Below are 24,581 nucleotides of genomic sequence, written 5' to 3' on the forward strand. Positions count from 1 at the left end.
ATGTCATTTTCTTTTGATGTGAAAATAGGTGTATAACTGATGAAATTATTAGCAGGTGGAGCCCAGCAGGTTCAAAGCCTACCGGGGCTGCGGGGTTGTTCGAAAGAGTTACCGCAGCCCTGGTACATAAAGGGCTTAAAAAGAAACATGATGGGTTTTAGTCAGTAAGAGTCTGACGCTCCCTTACGCTGCACCCACATTTTGATCCTTTCTAGAATTGTAATTGTCTTGTATTTCCATATATGCCTATGCTATAAAATTACTGGAAGCTAGTAGACAATTATAGTCTTAACGTATCGGCTTCGCGTACTTGTCTCTCGTCATATTAGCTTCAAATTCCAACTCTGATGTACTAAGTAACTGATACAATTAATTCAGCTGTCTATTACTAAGTACATACTAGGTACAATATAATTTTCTCACACGTCGAATATTGTCACGAAGAAAGAAACATGTTTCTGGAGACAGAACGTATTAAATAGGAGATACTTTGATTTCGTAACCTTTCGTCACTACTACAATTTGTCCATAGTAATGTATGTGTTAGTAGTGAACGTAAACATGTTTAAAAAGCATAAAAGTTGACAATAAAGCTATGCCGTTTTTTTAAGTAGCCTATGCTGTCCCTCTACTGGGCAAAAGCCTAAAGGCATATCTACCAATATTTTTTTAGCTTGAAGTGTAAGTACTATTACATTACATCACATCACCAGCCCATACGTAAACTTGTATAATTAATCGCGATTGCTGTCAGCAGTCCGGATATTAGCGTAAGCCGACATTATCGAACTTTGTCAATTTATTACCGCCTCCAACTTTCATATGATCGATGTAAAAACCCGTGAGAGGATTGCTACCCATTCTATAACATTGTTATAGTATTACAAAATTATAGAAACTGTAAAAATTTTAACATCGATAAACATAGATCAATTATTCGATCTCAAAACTGTAGAACATTTTCATATCGAAACATGAGAAATTAAAGACTTACCTATTCCCAACAAATATTTCAACATAACTAATTTAATTAATAAACAAAAAATCTTATCTGGTAATCAAAGAATACAAAATAGTAGCAGTAGCAGACTATTTACAAAATTCAAGACAGCACTTCGCAATTAAAGCAAGATACTTGTAATGTATTTAAAATGCAAAGCATTCCTAATGTATTCTGTAAATAAATCTCATCCAAAACTAATCAGATAGTGGTTCTACAGAGGTTAATCTTTGAAACCACTCGCCGATTTGAATAATTCCTACAAAGCTTGCTTGAGGTTAGTCTACAAAAGTGAATCAGGTTGTGTATTTCTTTTAGTTTAGGTATATGCAATAACTATATATGCCTATTTTTCTGTACGTAATTGAAAACAGAGCAAAAAATTTGGCCAAAATAAACAAAGAGACAGCGATTTAAAACATGAATGTTAAATGAAATAACAAAATATTTTATCGTAATTTGTTTTTTAATCTTTAAAAATCTAAAATTCATTCTAGAATACCATTTAAAAAGCAATAAGAAAAATATTTCAACATTCCAATTTCAACTGTCAGCATTTAAAATTAGAAATAATTTAGCTACCCAAAAAGTCTTAGCGTTTTTTTTTAAATTCAAAACAAAGACTTAAAAGTCCCCAATCTAGCAAAAAGGTCCATCAGTAAAAAGGGACTCTCACAATTCGTAAGAGATTAACAGTTTCATTGATCCCGCACCGGACATTTTGAATCCAATCTGTGCAAATTATATTATATATTATTATATATATATTATTATTATATATATATATAATATATAATATATATAATAATATATATATATATATTATTATATATATTATATATTATTCTATCAGCACAAGACAACGGGATGTGCACACTGTTGGTTTTGTTGGACTTTTCCCGTGCTTTTGACTGTATTAATATTCCTCTTTTACTATCTAAAATGACTTTTTATGGCTTTGACGTGGACACAGTAAAATGGTTCGATAGCTACCTTAACAGACGCACTCAGTTCGTAGAAATACGACATACAGACGGTTCCATAGATGTTTCTTCTTATCGTTCGGTTAGTAGAGGCGTGCCGCAAGGTTCCGTACTCGGACCTATATTATTTAATTTGTATTGCGCTGACATAACGACGAATATAAAAAAATGTAGTTACCACATTTACGCGGATGATACTCAAATTTACATCTCCTTTAAACCCCATGAGTACGAAAGAGCACTGAAAGACCTGCATGATGACCTGGAGCGAATTGTAAATTGGTCCAAGCGCAATTCCTTGGTCTTAAACCCACAAAAAACTAAGTACATGCTTTTTGGTACTAATACCCAGCTAAGCGCAATTAACGCCGCCACTTTCTGCATAAGAGTAATGGGAGAACCTATAGATCGTGTTTATGAGGCACGTAATCTGGGTCTGATTATGGACGCGGACCTTCGTTTTGAGAAACATGTCACTGAGGCAATCCAAAATTGTTTCTACAGGCTAAAAGTGATTTACAAAGCGCGTCCCTATCTGTCTGAAGATTTGCGTATTTTACTTGTTGAGTCTTTGATTTTATCTAAGCTCAATTATGTTGATTCTGTGTATGGCCCGCGCTTACTATCCAAAACGGAACGTATGATACAGAGACTTCAAAATGCATGTGCGCGATTTTGTTTCAACATACCATTTAGAAGTCACGTTACTCCATTTTTTAATAAACGCAACTTGTTAAAAATGAATGCACGACGAAAACTGCACTTAGCCAGCTTAATGTTTAGTGTCATACATTCACGCACACCCCTATATCTGTATGATAAGCTTGAATGGACACATGGTTACACTGGCAGAGTACGAAGGAATTGTGTTCCACAACTTTCTATCCCGAGACACAGGACCGCAGCATTCAGGGGGAGTTTTCGCTATGCAGCAACAAAGTGTTGGAATAATATTCCACCCCCCATTAAAAAAGCAAAAAGCAGTGTGACTTTTAAGGTGAAATTAAAAGAATTTCTACTACTGCATCAAAAACGATATGAAAATGTCTGTATAACCTCTTCTCCCATATAACCTTTACAGGCTTCGTATGGCTGCTGTTTGTTGTGGCTTATATTGTCTTATTTTTGTCCTTTCTGCACGTGTAAAACTATAAAACACTAGGTACACTCACACTCACTGACACACACACTAATCATTATATAATAATATCTATAATATGTATTTACTAAGTATTATTAATCTTGGAATAAGGAGTGAATTTTAAGACGGTATCGGTAGCAGTAGATTTTAATAATTTCGAGCGTACGACACTCGTGGGTTGCAGCTGAAAACCAGCGTCGGGTGGCCAGTACTGTTGTACAGTGTGGTCACTTGACAATATGCTGAGCTGTGACCTTGTTGGCACAATTTTTATTATTATATTTTTAAATGTTGAGCCTATTTTATTATTATTTTTTATTTATTTTTTATCTGAATTGTTTTCGGTGATACTTTTATTTTACTGTTAATTTATGTTATATACTGTGTATGTATTGTGCCAATAAAAATATTTTTCTTTTCTTTCTTTTTCTTCTTTCAAATTGTATCGAACAGATTGTTTTTACAAAGTTACATAACAAAACGTAGTCCGTTCAGGTTGATTGTTCTCTGATGAGGTTGTAATCGGCTAATATTGTGGTCTAATCGCTGGTAGTAGTGTGGAAAATAGTTTAATTTCGTTGTACGACATTTATTATGTTTAATTAAATTTGTTTATTATTACTACGGGATATTAAACAATATACAAATTAACAAATTGTGTTTTACCAGATACGCATCCTGCCAATTAACTTATGCAACCACGCGCACCAAATATTTATTAATATTTTGTACGGACAGTCGCATCGCCAATAAAATTCTCTGGTCCAAAGAAACTCCAAACTCTGTCGAAGTGGGACGCTCATAAAATTTAAATTTCGAACGAAACTTCTCGTTCTCGGTCTGAAGAACTAAAATGTAGTAGGATACGGGCAGGTGGCCGAAAGTCTTTATGTAGGTACAGTCAATATAAATAATCGGTATTCAGGTGTAAAAATAAAACTCTTAGATATTTATTTAAGAATTTAACTTCTTTCTTCATAAAATCACATTATTCTACGGCTAATATGGTATTACACCAACGCAACAAATGTACATTTTTAGCAAAGTTTAAAGTATTAAAAAGACCTATAACTAAACGCAACAACAATCAATTCCATAGAGGCACGTCAGTTTTTTTTTACGGTCGTTAAAAACCATCGTATTTTCAGCCAGTATTGTGTATACTTATTTGCTGTCGAGTGTACTTCCCAAGTTGTTTGTGGAACAGTATCCAAGTCCCCATTGGCGTTACCTGATACTCTCGACACAAGAAAGTCAATGGATTTGGCTTTTTAACTCCCCTTTCGCGGAATATCTTACGATAGGTTGTAACCTTATTTTACGAAAGTCGTAAATCGCGAAAGATATCGATGTTGATATTTTTGCGATTTTGAATATGGAACATTCGTTTTTATTTTAAACGCTTTTCTATAAATTTTATGGGATTGAGATAATAGTTTTCTATTGTTAGCTAAAAATTGTGAATTTAAATGGAAATGTATGGGAAATCCGTGCTGTAACATAAGTAGAAACTCGTTTTGAAACTTTCGATGTTATGGAACGAAAACGTATAACATTGTTTGGCTTTTCTGGACAATTGAGTATTGTTAGTGTTTGTGGTCGTATGAAAGAGTTTGTTTGTACCAATATAAGAGATTTGTTACTCGTAGAATTTATTTCAACTAACAGAACCTGGTTATAAATAACGTCGCAAATCTATTGTAGGTCTAATCTTGAACCACACTCCTTTCAAGAGTTAATTTGAAAGTTGCCATATTTTTTATCTATTGGATTGGAAACGCCACTTAAAAAAAAAAAAAAAAAAACATGTCACCAAAAATTGCCTCTAACCGGTTCGCCTTGACATAATTCATGAATATAGGCTATTTTTGATGAATCAAATATATCGCTATTGTAATCGATATACAAAATAGGTCTGATACGCCATGTCTAGACAGTTTCCATGTTATTCTCGTTATAACTACGAATACTCGTGCCATTTGGTTCGGAAACTTATTAATATATAATAGAGGAATAAGGGTTGCTGTCAATTCAAGGATATTCAGTACCTTACCTACCAAAGGAGAAGACGGGAATCTTTTATTTTCTTTCTTTAATTATGCTGTTGTTTTGTTTTGAAATGGGAAACGAGTATTCATTTATTCATTAAAACTTGATGCAACGTAATTAAATATTACATAGGCGGACTTTATGCCATAGGCATTCTCTCCAGTCAACCTTAAGGTGGCCTTATAGTTCTGTCACCTATTATTTCTCGCAGACATAACTCACCAATTTATACTTAGTTGATTAAATGTTTGCAGTCTGCAGAGTTTTTAACGTTCAAAAGTGACCCAAAAAAGTGCTACATACCGGACGTAGTTATGCAGAAACGTTCCAACCCACAAGTCACCCGAAATCGAGTTATTGTGATTGAACAGCCTAAAATTTAGCATATGGTTATCTAAACTCAATATAATCCTACTTATATTATAAATGTGAAAGTTTGTGAGAATGTATGGATGTATGTTTGTTATTCAATCACGCAAAAACGGCTGGACCGATTTTATTGGAATTTGGTATGTAGATAGGTGATACCCTGGATTAACACGTAGGCTACTTTTTATGAACATACTACGCGGGCGAAGCCGCTGGCGGAAGCTAGTTCAACAATAAAATCTCTAGTACCTTTACTAGTTAGAATAAAAAAGAATACAACTGAAACGCGTAAATGCTTATATCTCAAATTCAAGTTTAATTTGAGATATAAGCATTTACGCGTACAGTGGGTTGGAACGTTTCTGCATAACTACGTCCTATTGAAACATTGTTCAAAACAAAACGTCATATTCACTTTCAATCAATTTTGTATTCTTACGAACAATATAACCGAATACCGTAGTGCAAACATTCTAGTGGGTCATTTAGAAATACGAACGTAAGTTTAGTGTCCGTTACAGCCAAAGTTTGATACAAACACTGAACAATGTGACCTCGTTGATGAAATATTAAGTTTTGGTTTATTGCTTGTTTACTCCTTAAGGGTCCCTTTTCTATAGAAAATAATTGATGTGTGATACGTTTAAGCGTGGTTTGGGGTCCAAGTTATAACGCTAATTACAGAACAATAGAAAATCAATTGTGTCTCGCGTATATCTGCGCACCGGCATACAAAGGGTTAATAAAGCTAAAAGGTCACCACGATTCGTGTGAAAAGTGAAAAATCTAAAAAGCTTAGCTCGGTTTCCCGACCCGATTTTCTTCGCAGAGAAACATGCTTTACACTTAGAGTCAGGACAAATTAATAGTCCTAATATTTATATGCCTTAGTTATTAAGCCTTGCAAAAATATTTAAAAGGACCTCAAATAATATTTTACTTTAAGAATAATTACATGTTATCTACATACTAACATTTACACAAAGCTACTATAATTTTCCCCTACATATTTATCTCCGAACAATTTCTGTAAAAGAACCACATATCCTTTGAACTCTGTATTCTGTGAAATTATTTAACTAATTTACCCAATTAACATTGAGCTAAGAATCGCGATAATTGGCACACAATTGTTGATGCGAAACCCACAAATGGTTTGGTAAGTATGTGGTTTAAGTAGCAATATTCATTTTAAATTAATTACTGAATTTGAATATATTTTTTTAATTTTGCTTTTTTACTGTCTACATAAATCGATTTTAATTTATCATGTGGTAACGAGCTTACCCATCTAAATTTTTTCGAAGAGTACTTTTTACAAGGAAAAGCAAATTCATCTGTTTACCACGTATGACCATTTCGATTTATTGTATTAAATACCTACGTTCCGCATTTAAACACCTTTTAACAAATACACGACATCATTACTAAAGCAACTACTTCTAGAACATCAAAACGAAACCTACATTAAATGTAGCCTTTATTCGTTGAAAATAAGTCTCCCGTTTCTCCTTTGCTTACCATTTAAAACCTCAGACAATTTCCGTCAACTAAAAGCCTTGGCATACAATTCCTTTCAATTCACCTTTAAAAAAGTATTGTCAAGCAAACTGAATATAACATTGCAATGTGCTTAACTGAGTTAAAAGGACTTAGATACTTGAGATGGTTGAGGCGCAGCCTGACTTTATAGGCTGTTGTCCTATTAGGTACACAATGCTATACGAAGCGATGTAGCATGTCAATAAAGTAATATTTTATGTAAAATAAAAACAATATTGTATACAGAACATTTCCAAGACTTATATGTACAGTAAAAGACTTCGTGGAAAAAATAATTGTCTTTTACGTTATTTTAAAATCTATACTAATATTATAAAGCTTTACAAAGCAGTTTGTTTGTTAGTTTGTTTGTTTGAACGCGCTAATCTCAGGAACTACTGGTCCGATTTAAACAATTCTTTCGGTGTTAGATAGCCCATTTATCGAGGAAGGCCATAGGCTACTTTTTATCCGGGTTCGTGCAGAGGTTCCCACGGCATGCGGGTGAAACCGCTGACAGAAGCTAGTTAATGTATAAATTAATGCTTGCGTGTACAGTCAACACAACGTATGACGCCCTGTAAGTTTCAACATTGCTTACTTTTCACAAGAAATTTTTAATTACTTCATCATGGTTCCAGAAAATGCACATTATTTAGATACTATTTTCAAATCATCATCTTTCGAGCCCTTTTCCAACTGAGTTGGGGTCGGCTTCCAGTCTTACCGGATGAACTGAGTACGGTCAGTGTTTTACAAGGAGCGACCGTCTGTCTGACCTCCTCAACGCAGTTACCCGGACAACCCAATACCCCTTGGTAAGACTGGCTTCTGACTACTAGTAACGACTGCCAAGGATGTTCAATAACAGACACTATTTTCCCATAAAATGACGATTATCGCTTCCTTTAGCATGGCATTGTCCACTAAGGACACAGTACGGATGAATACGGTCCGTTGACGCTAGGTGCAGTTGCAGTACAAATAAAACCTTGTTACCTCGGCTAACGTTGCAGCCGGTCGTTTCAATTTCTTTGTGCGAGATCTTTAATCCCTAATTGGATGGGAGTAGTAGTATAATGTATAGGAATACTTTTTAAAGTATCTGTAGAGTATTGTTTTGTGGGAAAATTGTTTGGATTTTGTCTTCGTCAGTTTGAGAGGTGTAATGATACGATGATAATGAGGGATAAAATTTTCAAATTGTTTGCAGGCCTCTGAGCCAACATATCTCTTTGGTATTGCCAAATTTCATGTCAAGCGGTTGAGCCGTTTTAGCACGAAAACTTAACACATAAACCCTATTACCTAATATTGTTAGCAGATTTTTATTGACCTTATTTTTTGCGAGATGTTATAATTTTGTAAGGTTGTAAATGCCTCAATTTGCAACCAACAAGAGTACGGCCACACTACTGACCGCTTTGATAAATAAATAAACGAGTTTAGAATAGATTTAATTAATTTCAATCGGATCCGCCGACTGAATGGTCATCGAAGCACGCAAGTGGAATTATAAAGGCTTAAAAGCCTTTTAATCTTCGTGATAACCAATAATTTGTTAATCAAATTGTGGAACTAAATCCCTGATAAAATATACGTAGTTTATTAATTGTGTTTTGTGCTTTATTACTATGCCAATATTATTGTAAAACACCCATTCGATATTGTAATCTGTGAAGTACAATATAGAATGGGTATCATCACTTTACCTACAGACAACCTATTTCACATTTTAGTAATTCTAGTCTAATGGTCAATCTATATAGGTAAAGTATATAGGGAGACTACATAATAGAGAACACAGGGCTATGTTCTTTTCTAGGTAAGTAACTATAATCGCAGGACTTGGTTACTTTTCTCCTTATGTAAGTATAAAAAAGGTCAAAATCATGATTCTAAATCTCAATAACTTTTCAAATCAGTGTACACATAAGTGGTTTGCTTGCTAACAATCATGTTCTACCAGCCATTACTAGTTAATGTTATTCCTGCATCGTTTAATGTAAAACATTATGCACACGGAGCTTGCTACCACGGAGTAAGTAACAATGGAGCTGTGCTTTTGAAAAGGAGCAGGTACATAGGTAAACACAGAAAGATAATAGAATAAACTTGAAACAAATCGGAGCAAGTGCAACTATAAACAAATGATGGGGCAGAAAATTTTTCAAGTCGCGACTGCAACCCGGAAGAAGCAGCATGCTCAAACCCCTCTCAAAACCCTATATAGATATACAACAACATATTTACAATCACAAGCGATTATTTTTCCTTCCACGTCTTAAGACAAAACATTCATAAAAAATGCTTCTTAAATCGAAACAATCCCCAATTTAAATTACGAAAGAATTATGTTACCAGAGTCTACCATCTCTTTCTAGCATTGTGAAAAATTTCAAAACAAATCCGGGTATAATAACACTCCATTCTTATTACTCCAGGGACGAAACGGTTCGTTAGCATTTCCGTAAGTTAAGCCCCCGCTGCATCTTGGCCCACTGGGAACAGGGTTTGAGGACAAATTACAACCGCCATTGTCAATTATTGCTTAGCTTTGTGGATTTTGGTAATAGTAATTAAATTGTTGAGTGGACTGTGTTTATTTTATAGTCAGTGGTAGCTTAGGTATCCTGTTGTATCTAAATACTAGCTGCTGCCAGCGGTTTAATCCATATCCCGTGGGAACTTCTGCTCGAATCCGTATAAAAAGTAGCTTATAGCCTTTCTCGATTAAAACGCTATCAAACACTGGATATTTATTATCTTCAATGGGATAAGCTTTACTTGGGAAGTAAGGTTAGGTACTTAAATGTATTTAGTTGTTTTGTGTTGTCAAAGCCCTTTTATTTTTCCTAGAACCTGTTCCCTAAGTTTAACACTTGTTTATTGATTGCCAAGGTTTAATTACCCATTTCCACGAAAGGAGCTGTTCAGTACAAATAAGAAGGATAACTTTACCCACTAATTCTGCAATACTTTTGTTGCTTCTTGGAATAAGTACAACACAATTTTCTTGTTGGTCACGAAAAGGATAAGGTTTCTACAGATTATCCAAAACCATATATTTTGGACTTTTTTCGACGAATAGTTCTTATTCCATAAAGCTTAATTCACGTACTCTTTGTGAGACTAATCTAACAGCCAGTTTCTTCATCAAAAGTAATGTCATAAAGTAAAAGTAACGGTCAAATTCGTTTTTTCACGAAGAAACTTGCTGTAAATGTCGAAGGTGCGTCATAAAAAACAATAGCCTCCATATGTGTCCTGTCTGAAATATTATATAGGTATACATTTACATACGTACATATAGGTGGAACAAGATATTGCCCGTTCTACAATATTGCCGGAATTACATGAAGCTGTAATAACATAATGAAATAGTCGCCATGAGCAAGCACTTCGTAGTACAAAGACGGTGTGTATTTAACAGCTCTATACAATATAGTGTAGTTACAGAGTTACTTAAAACTGGTTACGCTGTGTTACAATGTGGACTGAACATTAAGGAAATAGATGTATTTTTATTAGCTTTAATTTCTCTTGTATTTAATAGGAATACGTATCGGGGCTTCTACGCTTTCAGGTTAACAAGATGTTAGTAAGATGAGAGTGAAGGAAAAGAGAGTGCACTAGTGTCTACGCAAATGCTCGTGCACTATAATATGTCCTGTACAGCTGGCTGATCTCCTTATACGAGAACAGCCACCGTGGCCGACGATTGGCTAGGAGGACATCATCATTATTTATTGCTTTATGATCTGTCTTATAAACTGGGTGACATGCCTTATATACATAAAGTAAATAACCACTAGAGAGCGCACTCGCCAATTTCTTCTAAGAACACGACTCACCGCTGCGGGCCGGGGGACGCGGCATAATCCGCGGCTACTATTGGTCAGTTCAAGGTCGAGTTGCATGAGTACGCTCAGCAAGGGATTGCTCTCTTTCAATTAAACAATATCGATAAAATGTATTTCATCGTAGTAATAAAAACTCAATAAAAATCGTATAAGAATATTTAATAAAAATCAGTCTATTACAAAAAAGAACTCCGTACAAGAAAATTTTTGATTCTTAAAATGTATTAATTTAGTATAAGTTTTTCGAATGATTGTTTTAGTGTCCTGATTGTTTTTGGTAAAAAACGATAATCGAACATCTACATATTTCTTGATATATTTTAAATAGATACACGATGTAATTATTCCAAAATTATGAGGTTTATAAAAACTTACTAAGATAGACAAAAACATTGTTGGAATCGCTGAACTAAATAAACGTCGGCATTGTTTTAAATATTCAAAAGAATTGGGAGTGAAGTGTGCCTCGAGCAAACAACACTGTATTTTGTTGGGGACCAATTTTCCATATTTCTGGAATCTTAAAAAATCTAAAATGTTTTTTTTTTATTACATTAAAAGTAATTTGTGGAGGCACCAAGAACAGCTGCGTCTAACGTCGCTATAGTCAGTTAATTAACTCATTAGCCAAAATAAAACATATTTTTTAATTAATGTTTTACTATTATCGATATCCACTTCATCCTTAAAGGTAACAGCCCGAATTACATCGATAGGAATACAAAGGGTAAGAAAGAGATGGACGTATTAGAATTTCTTAATGAAAGAAAGGGACTTTTCCAAAAGACATCAACGAGCGTGAGCGCGGTTCACCAACCACCAATTTAAATAGACCCCTGTGATATTTCGTAATATAATAAAATCAAAGCCAAATTTTGGTATTGATACTTGCCGATGCCATCTTTTTCGTAACTAGATGTCCTGGATTGTTTCCCGCACCATTTCATCGCGCATGTAGGCATTTTTTAAATTTTTTACTAAATAAAATCCTCAATAATTTAGCGTGTTCGCAGATCATAGACTTGGTCGCTACTAAAGGATCGTACTGATCGTAGCCTTATAGTACGCGCAAAATCACTAAAGTTTGGCGAGCGTCGGGGCACTGTATGCGCAGTCAAGTGGTTTTATAGTCTTTGCTTATATACCACCTACATTATGTACAGAAGTCAGTCAAAGAAGTACCTTTCGAATAGTGTAATTAAATACCTATGTATTCCTGAATGACCACCATTGTGACAGTCCACCGTGGTGAACTATAAAATGATAGTAACATCACTGCCCGTTGGCCTCAACAGTTTAGCCGTAAGCCCAAATACCAGAGCGCACTAAATCACCGTGTTTTATGTACAAACTTTACGCATAAAAGACACTTTATCAGCCTGAAGTTTACTCAATAACTTGACACCAATATGCTCTTCGAAATTTTCGGAACAAATAATACAGTTTTCTATCGAAAATCTAGATAGTTAGGTGATGGTCCAAAATGTATTTAATACACCATTTAAGCTCAAATGGGTTTCACGTAATAAGTGTTAACCTGCTGAGTCTGATCTCTCTTCATGTTTATAATTTTATGAAACTCGGTAAAATGGCAATAATATCTCGAACTGTTCGCTGTCCATATCAATGGACATGTATGTTATATAAACACCTTATTATTTAACGTGGACCAATAATGGCTGAAAAGGGGACTGCAAAATATCCTACGAGTAGAAACTCGTTCTTCTAATGTATCAAAATAACACATAGTGCTCGGTAGCAATTGCCGACATTCATATATGTCTTCTAAAACGATAAACGCTTCATTACTATTTTCATTTGTCGTATATCGTTCTAACAAAAGTATGCAGTCTGAAAATAGTGAGTGAAATTCCACAACGTTTCACAGTCGCCGCAAATCGTCCCAAACAATGAAATCGATCGCAACTGTTTAGTTTAGAAAGCTTTAAAGGATTTAAAATGCATCACGCTTTGAAATTCGCACCATTTCGGAAATGATTTCTTTCAAAATTGGATTGTTTTTGTTTCAATTCACTAACTATATAATATAGAAAACTGCAGACATTTTCACAAAAAGAAAGATCGCCCGTGACATAAATACATTAAATAAGTAAAACATACATACTTTATCAGAATTGCACTTACCCATTACAACCTCCATTCAGAATAATACTACAGACAGAAAATAACTACGCTATTACATCACTACGGGGAATAAGCTTAGGTAAGAAACAAAGCCAGAACAATCAAAATAAATCCTAATAGAGCCAATCACTTCTCAATGGTACGTATAAAGGAATATACGAGGTTCTCGGATTCGCAAGTAATCGGACATTAATAAGTCGTCTTGTGCTTGTAAAGCGGAACTTAGGTCCCACGGTAGTCATATTGAACGTGGTTGGTTTACATACTACAAGCAACTTTTAGAAGGATAAGTTCTTGAATTTGTACGAAAATTAATTTTCGTAAAGAGGAATATATACTTAAGCATTGTTTTTCTAAGGTTTTTCGCAGACACATCTATATACTGTATTTGAGACGAAGCAGAATATTTATTTACCTATCCCATGATTTTCGGCTATCGAAGATAAACAGGGATCTGCATCACTTCAAGCGTAGCTCATAAGTATGAGTATACTAGCTTCTGCCAGCGGTTTTACCCGCATCCCGTGGGAACTACTTCCCGTACCGGGATAAAAAGTAGCCCATAGCCTTCCTCGATAAATGAGCTATCTAACACTGAAAGAAATTTTGAAATCGGAAAAGTAGTTCCTGAGATTAGCGCGTTCAAACAAACTCTTCAGCTTTATAATATTAGTGATTATATGTGACCAGTTTTCTGAGCAAAACAATGCACTTTGATAACTCTGATTCTCTTGGGCTCTTTGGCTTCTAATTACCCATTTGCACAAATGCACAAAAGACCTTTTCATCGGTCGATCCCTGAGGCCCTTACTTAGCCACCTTAAACTTTTTAAATGTTTTAATAAGACAAACACAGACTATGTCTTCTGTTCTCACCTACATGTTGTGTAACACAGTAACGGGTAATGTGCTCCGTGGGACAGACAGTGCGACGTTATCGATGTTCCCGTCACTGTACACCCGATTGCGGAATAGCTTGACCTCTGGAGTCTACATCTGTGTAATAACGCGACCTTACATCAATACGTAATCGAACCGCCTACACAATGGTTAGGCTGATATTATCGTCATATTGATAACGGTACTGTAGTGTTCTAGGATATCACAGGATTATCTGGTTTAATGTACCTATGTACCTAATTTAGACGTTGTCGTTACAAAGGTTGAATATGTACTTGTATCACTTCATGTAACAACAGATTTTTTTTTACTTCAGCCTCCTTTATATAGATATAGTTTTTCTCATTTTATTCTTTAATAAAGCAACAGACTGAAAGTTTGTTTTTTCAGTTCGCAAAATATTACTTACTTATTTGCTTTACTCTTGCATTTAATTTTGCAATCGTACTTATTTGTTGAATATCCTTTAACTACTGACGTGGGTGTCTCATAGACGGTGAGTTCACAAATATAAGCCGTATTCCAAAGCCTTTAAAGATACACCCGCGCCCTTCCCTGTAACTTCGCGATCGAACACGTCGATCATATAGTCGAGCGCTCGCTGGATGCGCGACAATACTTTTGGCTGTGGAGCTGCGCAGTGTCTCTCAGACTTAAAGTCAGTATTCATGTTGCGAGTCTGTTAGACGTCAGATCATCATTAGTGTGTGTCTTTCTAAGTGTCTACAAGACGTCACCTCGTTATTTCTCGTATTGTTTTAGATGGACCAACTAAGTACTTCACAAAATAGCCGTAAAAGAAAGAGATTCGTTGCTCCTACCAGTGACTTCGAAAATACTTTACAATGTTGGTTAGAAACGGAAATTGAGGGCGACTTCAGCGATGTTGACGATGATAAGGCAGACCCAGATTTCTTCAATCTCGCAATTTTTTTCAGTCTTGGATTTGAGTGGAGTCAACGCCTATGCTCTGTACAAGACCTGCAGTGCTGTTTCTAATATTCCCAAAGCACAATTTTTTCAGAACCTTGCTTACAGTTAAATTTTGTCGCACCCGAAACGGCGCCGACAACAATAGATTGCCGAAAGAATTGCTATACACACAAACAATCGCACGCGTACTAGGTTCAAATAAACCTCCGGAACCTGAAACAATACCCCCGAAAGTACAGAAGCATCGAGAAAAACATGCAAAATCTGCCCATCAAGACTCAAAAGACGTAGGTACAAGGTACAATTGTATCGAATGCCGCAAGCCTATTTGTCTTGGATGTTCATAAACTATATGCGTGGACTGTGTAGACAAAAACTAATTTGTCCCAAAATATTATGCTACCTAAACAATACTTTGATTAAGACTGACATTTTAAATATAAGAAATTTGCCAAAAAGCTTCCAAATAATTGTATTGTACTTAAGATGTACATATAATTTTTAGTTATGCGAAATATAGGTTACTTAATGAATAGGTACTGATTTTATTCAAATATTGTTGTTTTTGCACTTCCTAAATAGAATAATAATGATCAGATAATAATACAAGTCAAAATTGTACAAATCAGTTAATAAAATTAATCTATTTCGATTATTTATTAAGCCGTCTGACATACGTCACGTCACCATTGATGATATGACTAAACCACGTCTGCACTTGAAGGATATGTTTTAGTAATTTAGTAATTTAGATGACAATGTATAAATAAGAAGGACAAGTTACAATAATTGATGATCTTTTATTGAAACTTTCTAGTAGTTGGCGTTATAAAAAAGACGAATTAGTTTATTAGAGGCTATGTCATTTCCCCGTTGCTTAGTTATAAAATTAGAAGTTTAATCATGTGTCCAATAAAAAATTTTGTGGCTACACTTATTATTTCCCAAATAAAAGCCTCTTATGTAAAAAAGGTAATTTTGGCCTCAGACAATTTAAATTGGACAATTATAAAAAAAAAGTTAAAAAAAAACAATTACTTTGTCTTGTAACACAAATTAAAATTAAAAACGTAAAAACCTCAAACGCAAATTAAAATAATGTTACAAATTTGAGTCTTAAAAATTAAGTACAATTTTTTTTTTAATTAAACAGTCACTTATTTTTGCACGTCAAAGAGCTGTGGCACCGGGAGTTGCAAAGAACATTGGCTTTTTTGACGTTCTACCAATCAGCGCGCAAGATGCATTCCGTTCTACGCCGGTTGACAATTTGACCGCTCTACATTGATAGATTATAATATAGCGAAAAATAATACGTTAAATTGCAATCAGATGTTACGGTTCACAATAATTCGACAGTTTACAATCTCTCGAGATAGATTGTAATCTAACGATGTTTGTAATCTTACGGTAACAGATATATTACATTACTTAATTTTGGAAGAGTGAAAATTACTGAATTTAATAAAGCAGATGATTGAAAATATAAAAAAGAGATAAAAAATGGGCTTGCTTGAGCGGTTCAGACTTTTTTTTTTGTAAGTTTTACTACTTCTCCAAATCGACTAGCTCACCTACTATAAATAAGCAGCTAGCTAAGTAATAGAGATCATTATGAAATACCTCGACCATATTCGTACCATTGTGCACCGTGTACCTAATTTTGTACCAAGGATTATTGTCCGGTTTGAAAGCACAGTTCTGTGTAGTTTAGGTGCACAGGCACTTGAGGCTTTCCAGCTCTGTCCGAACGGTAAACGCACCTATGTGCACTGCTTCAAGTACCAACGTCTTGAGAAGTGGTCACTACTTCAAGCAAAGTGGGCTGCTTGCTTACTTACCGGCCAAAAATACAGCGAAAGCAATCTCAAATATAAATAAAATAAACACATTTTCCTTGTAAAGCATACAAAATGAAGAAACGAAATGAAACGCTAACACGACGAAACAACTTTATTTGCAGTCGTCTAATAAAGTGCCTAATTAATAATTATATTCACGTTACGAGTACAGTAAGTTAATTAAGATCATATCTCGCGACTGGAGCCGTCGTCAGTAAATATAACTTGCGAGGCATAAAACTCGCACGGTATATGTCACACAGATTTACAATTTAGCTCCGACGAACTAATTGGATGCAGGTAACAATGTTTGCGAACGTAAGCCTCGCTTACACCGTGCGCCTGCTCTCCTGAATAATTTTATTGCTTCATATGCATCAAAAAATTTACTCGATGCCATGACAGCGACGCTATTTTTTATTTTTATTTATGAAATATTTTTTAATTGTATGCCTTTGTCGTTGTGCAAGTTTATTTACTGCCGGGCACCTATAATAGACTTTTTTGTGATGAAAAATGTTTACTGTACAGTTGAACTAACTTAAAAATTGCGAATTCATGTGTTCATCAATTATTTTTGATCATAAAATCACTCATCTAAACACACACGTTTCATAATTTACCCAACATCTTTCAAAATATTACCTAAAAGAGCAGACTCCAACATCATAAGTCGAGTTAAAAATCAAACCTAACCCAAAACGCCAAAAGGGTATGAATCTAGTCTTTTCTCCTTCGTGGTATGAATACATACCTAAACTCAATACAGTAAGTAAGTAGGTACTTGGTAGTCCAAATTGAATTCTAGCCAGGCAGCAAATTATCCAGACAACTGACAGGCAGACGGATTAGCTAGGTTATACGTTCCTAACGCGCCGTCGAAGCAGAGTGCACATAGATGCACACTGCTGCATGTATCTACAGCGCGCTAGACAAAACTCATGTTCATTTTCTTTGTTGTTCTTCGAAAATATAAGCCACTCTCCGGGTAAGTCTGGCTTCAAACAGGTAAGACATAGGTAAAAGCTAACCTGTTGTGTATTATATCGCACCTTTCTTTTCTGTACATAAAAACGGTCCTTCAGGTTACACTAAGTGTCAAAAATAACTTCTAAACGTAATTAGTTAAAATTGTTCTTAAAAAACTAACATTTCAAAACTTTGTCCAAATACAGTGACGACATGAACCACAGTGCGACGCGACGAGGTAATTTCATTGAAAGATTCGACCGCCCGTCGACATCTACACGTTAATAAAGTTAACCCACGATCTGCTGATGTAAACAGCTTTCAGTCGGTAGGAAATTACTTGTGAACCTTAAAACCACAGATTTTTATAAAATATAACTTTATTTTATCTCCTTTGCATCGGAAAATGTATTTAGTAGTTTTTTTTTTTTTTCGCTTAAAAAATGTAACCTCGTTATAAGCTTTTAATATGATTTTAGCATATGAGTTTGTGTTTGTCTTTATTGAACGAGCTCTTACTGAAAATGTACAGCATTTTGTATTAATTCAACAACGAAGTTAAACAAAATTTCTTTCGCGAAAATGCATGTTAAAAAATAATGACAAAAGTTAAGCTAGACAGTGACGCGGGTGTTCCATAATATTCATCGTCCAAGTTGGGCATACATTTATCTCGAGTCGAGCACGGCACGGCACAGCTCAATTTAGTAAGCAGCACTCGGTAAAAAACATAAATCTTAAAACTTCATTACTCGCTTCGCCCACAAGTTGGTTTTTCTTCCAACAAGGCGTTGATGTTTACGATTTAAAAGGTTTTCGACGTAAAATATTACTGTTGCCGACACTTCACCGCCTTCGCCTAATGGTTGAGATGTCAGGTAAAGGAAACGCTACCACTGGGTTCGATGACACGCTCGAGTATGAAAATGAAAAAGTTTCTTTCTTATTTCAAGTTTGAATACACCAATATGTTTATGGATTGTCGACGTACTTTTGTTAGGATGCGCTCAGATTTCTCTCTTGGGAACTAATATTTGCGAATTCATCTGTCATTTTTGCGTAAGTGGTAACTAAACTAATATTCTACTCAATCTTTTAAAAGGATTGACAAACAAAATAGTTTATTTCGGTAAAGTATCAAGTTGTCTGAATGTTAAATTATTTGGTAGAAAACTAACCGCCCACGGCCCACGTGTTGGGTACAAATTGTTTTCTTCAATATAAAATCGTAAACATTATTTTCAACCAAATACGTCTTTGTAATTTAATTAATATAATTTTGATGATTTTCTTGTTATATACAGTTTTCTCATTTTTAGTTGAAGTTTAAATTGATTTAACACTAATACAGGTACATTTTATAATGATTTTTCATTAGGTAATCACAAAAAAAGTCTATAAAACATATAAAATATTCATTAAATAAGTTAAAATGTAGCATGCATAATTCAATTTGTTCGTAGTATAAATTTCTATTAGACACAGCAAAAAGTTAGATATGCAAATGACCGTGCGCTGTCTAGCTAGCTCAAATACTATCTACATAGTTTAAAATTCAATCCTTAAACTTTTATATTTTTGGTAAACCTATTATTGAGTCGTCGCGTTATTTTAAAAAATATTACACTTCAAAAGTCTTTTTTATAATGCTGGATTAAGAGAACTCTTTGTAATACTTTGCAGACAGGAATAAACTAAACAAAAAATAATAAAAAGATATGAATATATAAATTACCCTCTTCTCACAGTTTATATCATATTTCAACGATGAAAACATATGAAGAATTTATATATCCTAGTTTAATTAATAAAAAAATCTGAATAAATGTTGAAGTTTATGAATGTAAAAAACGGGAATCCATTTATCTCAATTTAAAACTCAGGGCTTTCCAACTAAATGTTTGGTATCAAAATGTTTGGACTAAATTCCAATTCCCTAAACAATGCTGAAAAATGTTTAGTCATATTTTTTATATCAACCATATTGGTCAAACTGTATTATGTTAAAAAAAAACATAACAATGTGTTGCTATCTAGAAAACTACTAAACTGATTTTAGTGAAGGTTGACACATAGCTAGATTAGACCTTGGCGTCGATTATTATCAACCACCTTATATTTCGAAGTCATGTTACATTTTTAACCAAAGAACATGTTTCACGAACGAGATAATTTAAATAATTATCAGTTTACAGCAGGCGTGCTGCTCTGCAATTATCCACAGGCGCGTCCCGGGCGGGCGGCCGGGCCACACGCGATCCCACAATCACCAAATTTACAACACAAACCATACAACTTTAAACACAGCCTTTCAACAGGGCCTTTGTATTATTTTACCAAATTCACTTTAGTTTTACTGAATGGGCATTTCTGTGAAACCCGTTATATGGGTGTTTACACTAGTTCATAAACCGCTTACGGCGACTAAAACTGTTATACACTGTTCCACTTAAGTGCAATCTGTTTTCAAATGTTTCAGTTTTTGTACTAGTTTAGTAGTTAACATGATAGCAGAGTTCATGTTTCAAGCTTATTTAAATTGTTTAATTCGAGAACTTTTCATGTATTTGTTTTTAACATTATCAAACCTGTTGGTTGTTGACACTGCTACAGTTAATTACGTCGAAGTTACGCCACAAACAAACCAAAAATAATAAATTAAATATCATTCGTAAACCTCATTAAATTGCTCTACACTATATAATTAGTTACATTTCATACTTGTGTTTGTATTTTGGTTGCCTCGCTGGTTTTACATTTACAAGAGTATTTTTTGCACTGACTAGTTTCACCTCTTTATACATTTTCATTCGCAAAATATATTAGTGTTTTCTAGGATAGGAAGATGCTTTATGTGTGTAAAAGGAGAAATTCTTTATGACATCTGTGGTGCACGGCGGTGGCTTTTAAACCCTGAAAATCTATAACTTAACTGTGCCATAGGAAGAACACTAAATGATACAAATATAATCCCTATTTCCTTTGAAAACAACTTACAACATAATTCAACTAGCCAAAGACCCAAAGTTCTGTGACCATTTTTGTGACTTTCCTCCATTTTTATTGAATTTTCTTGCATGAATTATTGCTTACCACCTTTTGCCCGAGGCGGTCTGAAGACGGAAATGGAATGCGATACCTATTTCATGTATTACACATTGCCGCACTGGTACCAAAAAATAAAAATATTTCATACTTTGTATTGATATTTACAGTCACGTCTAAGCAATCCTTTCTGATCGTTTAAGATTCACCTATTTTTCTAATTATGATTCACCAAAGCCTTAACATAAAACCAATCAAGATATACAAACAAAATAAAAAATAAGCCAACCCAAACAAAAAAAAACGTGTCCCAATTCACGCAACCCAAACTCAAATACCTAACAGTCTAGCTTTAGAAGCCTAACATAATTAAATGATAAGACTACCCGCGGTAAACAAGGATTACGCCACAAAGGTGTAAACTGTCACGAAGACTATGTACGTCAGTGCTATCGTACACCGTGTGAACGTTATCTTAGCCGTGATTTACTGCCTTGCAGAATTTAATTAGGGCTGCGATGCCTAGGGACACGTTTGATGAGCTAGGAAAATTTCTTAGGCGCTTTTTGTTGAGTAGTAAACTGTTTTGTAGACTTTAGGTTGTATATCGTGAATTTGGAATGAAAATGTTTAAGCTGTTAAAAGGGCGGGACATAGGCGAGTACAATAAAATGTATCTAGAGATATGAGTCGCAAATCAGTCATTGTCATAGATGGATATGTCAATGTGAACTATGATTTATTTCGTTAATGACATAGTGACAAAAAATTGATCCATATCAAAATACCCTTTTTACCCCTTCGATGTAATAAAAGACTTGTGTTATTTATTATGTCAAAAAACAACAATGAAGGGTGATAAATTACACGCGATAAATCCTTACAGGATCCCAAATCCTAATTCGGAATCACGAGGTTCTTTTTTATAAATACTTCAAGAATTTGACATAAAGTAACATATCGAGAAGAACAGTTATAAGTAGCACCTATATTATTAAAACGTTTACCAACACTGGCCCTTTTGGGTGCCATTTGTCCAACTGGCACCATGAATTAGGCCCAGTTGGGCGCCAATATACCAAATGGCGCCCAACTGAGACCGCCAAAATAGGGTAAAATCTATTCTGTCCCCTTTTGATCTTTGTGACAACTTATTATTTTTTTCACAGTTTCACTTTTCTGCAATCGTAAACTAAAGCTATAAAAAAAGTTTTAAATTTTCATACATCAGTCTTGCATTTGTTTATTGTGACAACCCGCATCTGACGAGGCATTTTCTCTTTCAGAAAATACACCCTTATATATATACCCTTTACACTTAGTAAAGTATTGAGCTATGTAAGCAAGGGCACATTCCGAAACATGTCTGGTGTCTGAACTTGAAATACACACTGTAACCTTTGCATTTATTTCAGTCTATCTTACCAAATCTTTTACATATGTATTTGAATTACAAAAACCTTTTTGGTAACGTCATTTACATATACAGCCAGCCCTGTGAATAATGAGTAATGTGGACAGTACTGTAATCACTGCACCGTGCAAATCCTATGAATATCACATAATTAGCTCTGTAGTGGTCCAAATTAATATTGTGAATACCCGCTACGATGTCGTAAATTAATTTCATTAAAAGTAGGCATAGTAGTCTAGAGATAGATTTGCCTAAATTGGACAGAGCTGATAGGAAATGACATTTATGATAGTAGGTTTATTAATGATCTTGTTTTCATAATATTCGTATAAGTATTATATTGCTAATGGTTCTTGGAATATATAGCTTTTAACGAATTTAATTCAAAGAATGTCACATTTCACTTAAGATCCGCCTGAAATAACCAGCACCATACAGTACCTAATATGACGCATATAAACTATACGAGGTACTTACCCCGGCTTTATTCCTCACTTAATTGCCAAATAAAACGAACATAGCAAAAACATTTCGTCCTAAACATTCCAGCGGAGCTCGGACAAAAACATTTAGTACTAGTGAAATACCTAATTGCTGGTCTGTTACCAAGACGAATGAGTCTCGTTTGTTCCGCTTTGGTCCCATTAACCCAGCCTTTAAGATACAGGGCCATGGCTCGTCTCGAAAACTAATCCGCAGTGCTGTTAATACCAATAAGTCGTGCCTACAAATTTATTGGGGTCAAAATATGGAGACAGAGCACTTTATTCGATTTTCGTAAGTTCGGGCTTATACATAAAGATGCGCTGATGTACTGGATAAATATTCTGAATAGTTTGTCCTGTTTTGCTTAGAAAATGGCAGACTAAACAGCTAAGTTTTGGTCTGTGGATGACATGCTTATTGAGATATATTGGGCTAAATTTTCAGCTGGAGTTGAAAAACAACGACATAAATACAATTTTAAATAAGAACCATTTAAATCAACTCGATTGTTTGCTTTTATCTCAATATTTTAAGGATTGTTTTCGAGTTCGAATTTTATCTTATAGGACATTTGTTAGATACCTATTTTGCGAATAGTCTTAAATCTCAATACAGACAGAACTAAAGCCTGCAAAGAGTTTGCGTCTCAGAAGATGTATGCTTCTTCACAAGTAGATAGATAGTTCCCTTGGGCTAAAACCAGCCTGGATACTTTGAAATCTACCTAGAAAATTTTAGCTAAATGTAAATTTTACTATTTTACGAGGGGCAAGTTCAGAATCTCGAAAAAGCATAAATGTACTATTCCGATATTTCTGTAACCCTGCATGGGACAAGATTTCAGCATTTGTATGTTCATAAAACATGTAAGCTGTTGGGCAGGAAGCATCATCATCATTATTATGCTTTTGTTAAAACCTAAGACACACTACAGCAATTAAAATAACTGTAGTGTGGTAGTACATAGAAAAAAAATTAATAAACAATTGTATCTTATAAAGCAATAAGTCGTCTTCTAGCCTATATAAGTATACTCAAAGAGACAGCCACATTAATCCAGCATATATCTACAATCACGTGGCTTCTCTCAGCATTACTAAGAAACGTTTATGACAGAATCACAAATGCATTTTTCGTGTCCTGAAAAAGTGCCGACGTGTTCGCCTCTCGGGCGTTACAAGCGAACTTACTTGACATACTGACGTTTTGAGAGGAGAGCAAAAACTGAACGTTTTTGTATCGTCAGCGGGGATAGATGGCGAGGTGTATGAAGGATTTAAAAGTTGCTGTATTGGCCTTTATATTATCTAGTTTAAAGAGAAAAGAGAAAGAAAAATTAAATCTAATTTATACTATAAGGTAGGCTCGTATTCATTCATCAATCATTTTCTAAGTGAAAAAGATTTTACGACGTGATTTTTTCATTATTCGTCAGCTCACGAATTCAATCTTAAGCAAACATACGATAGTCTATTAATTTCGGTGTTATGCTATTCCAACAATGGCCAACAAAATGGACAATTAATTCTGTGTTCTGTGTAAGATTTTGTGACGTCATCTAGAATAGCCTGACTACCACCCATATAATAGTATAGTAATGACATATTTTTGGTGCATAAGTAATTGTGGTGAAATCTTATTATTCTTTATTGTACACAAAAACATTTAAAAGACACACACAACACAGAGAAGACATGTACAAAGGCGAGCTTAACCCAGAACTGGGTTCTCTAACAGCAAACCTTAGAGCGATAGAGAGATGCGATAGGGAAGAGAAAATTTAAAGTGCACAACATTAAACAAAACAGAGATGAAACTACATAACATAAAATATATACCTATAAATAAAACATATAATATAATAAATAAATAATAAATAAAAACCTAGTGGACAAAGAACC

Source organism: Helicoverpa zea, chromosome 15 (assembly GCF_022581195.2).
Source record: "Helicoverpa zea isolate HzStark_Cry1AcR chromosome 15, ilHelZeax1.1, whole genome shotgun sequence".
Taxonomy (NCBI): Eukaryota; Metazoa; Arthropoda; class Insecta; order Lepidoptera; family Noctuidae; genus Helicoverpa; species Helicoverpa zea.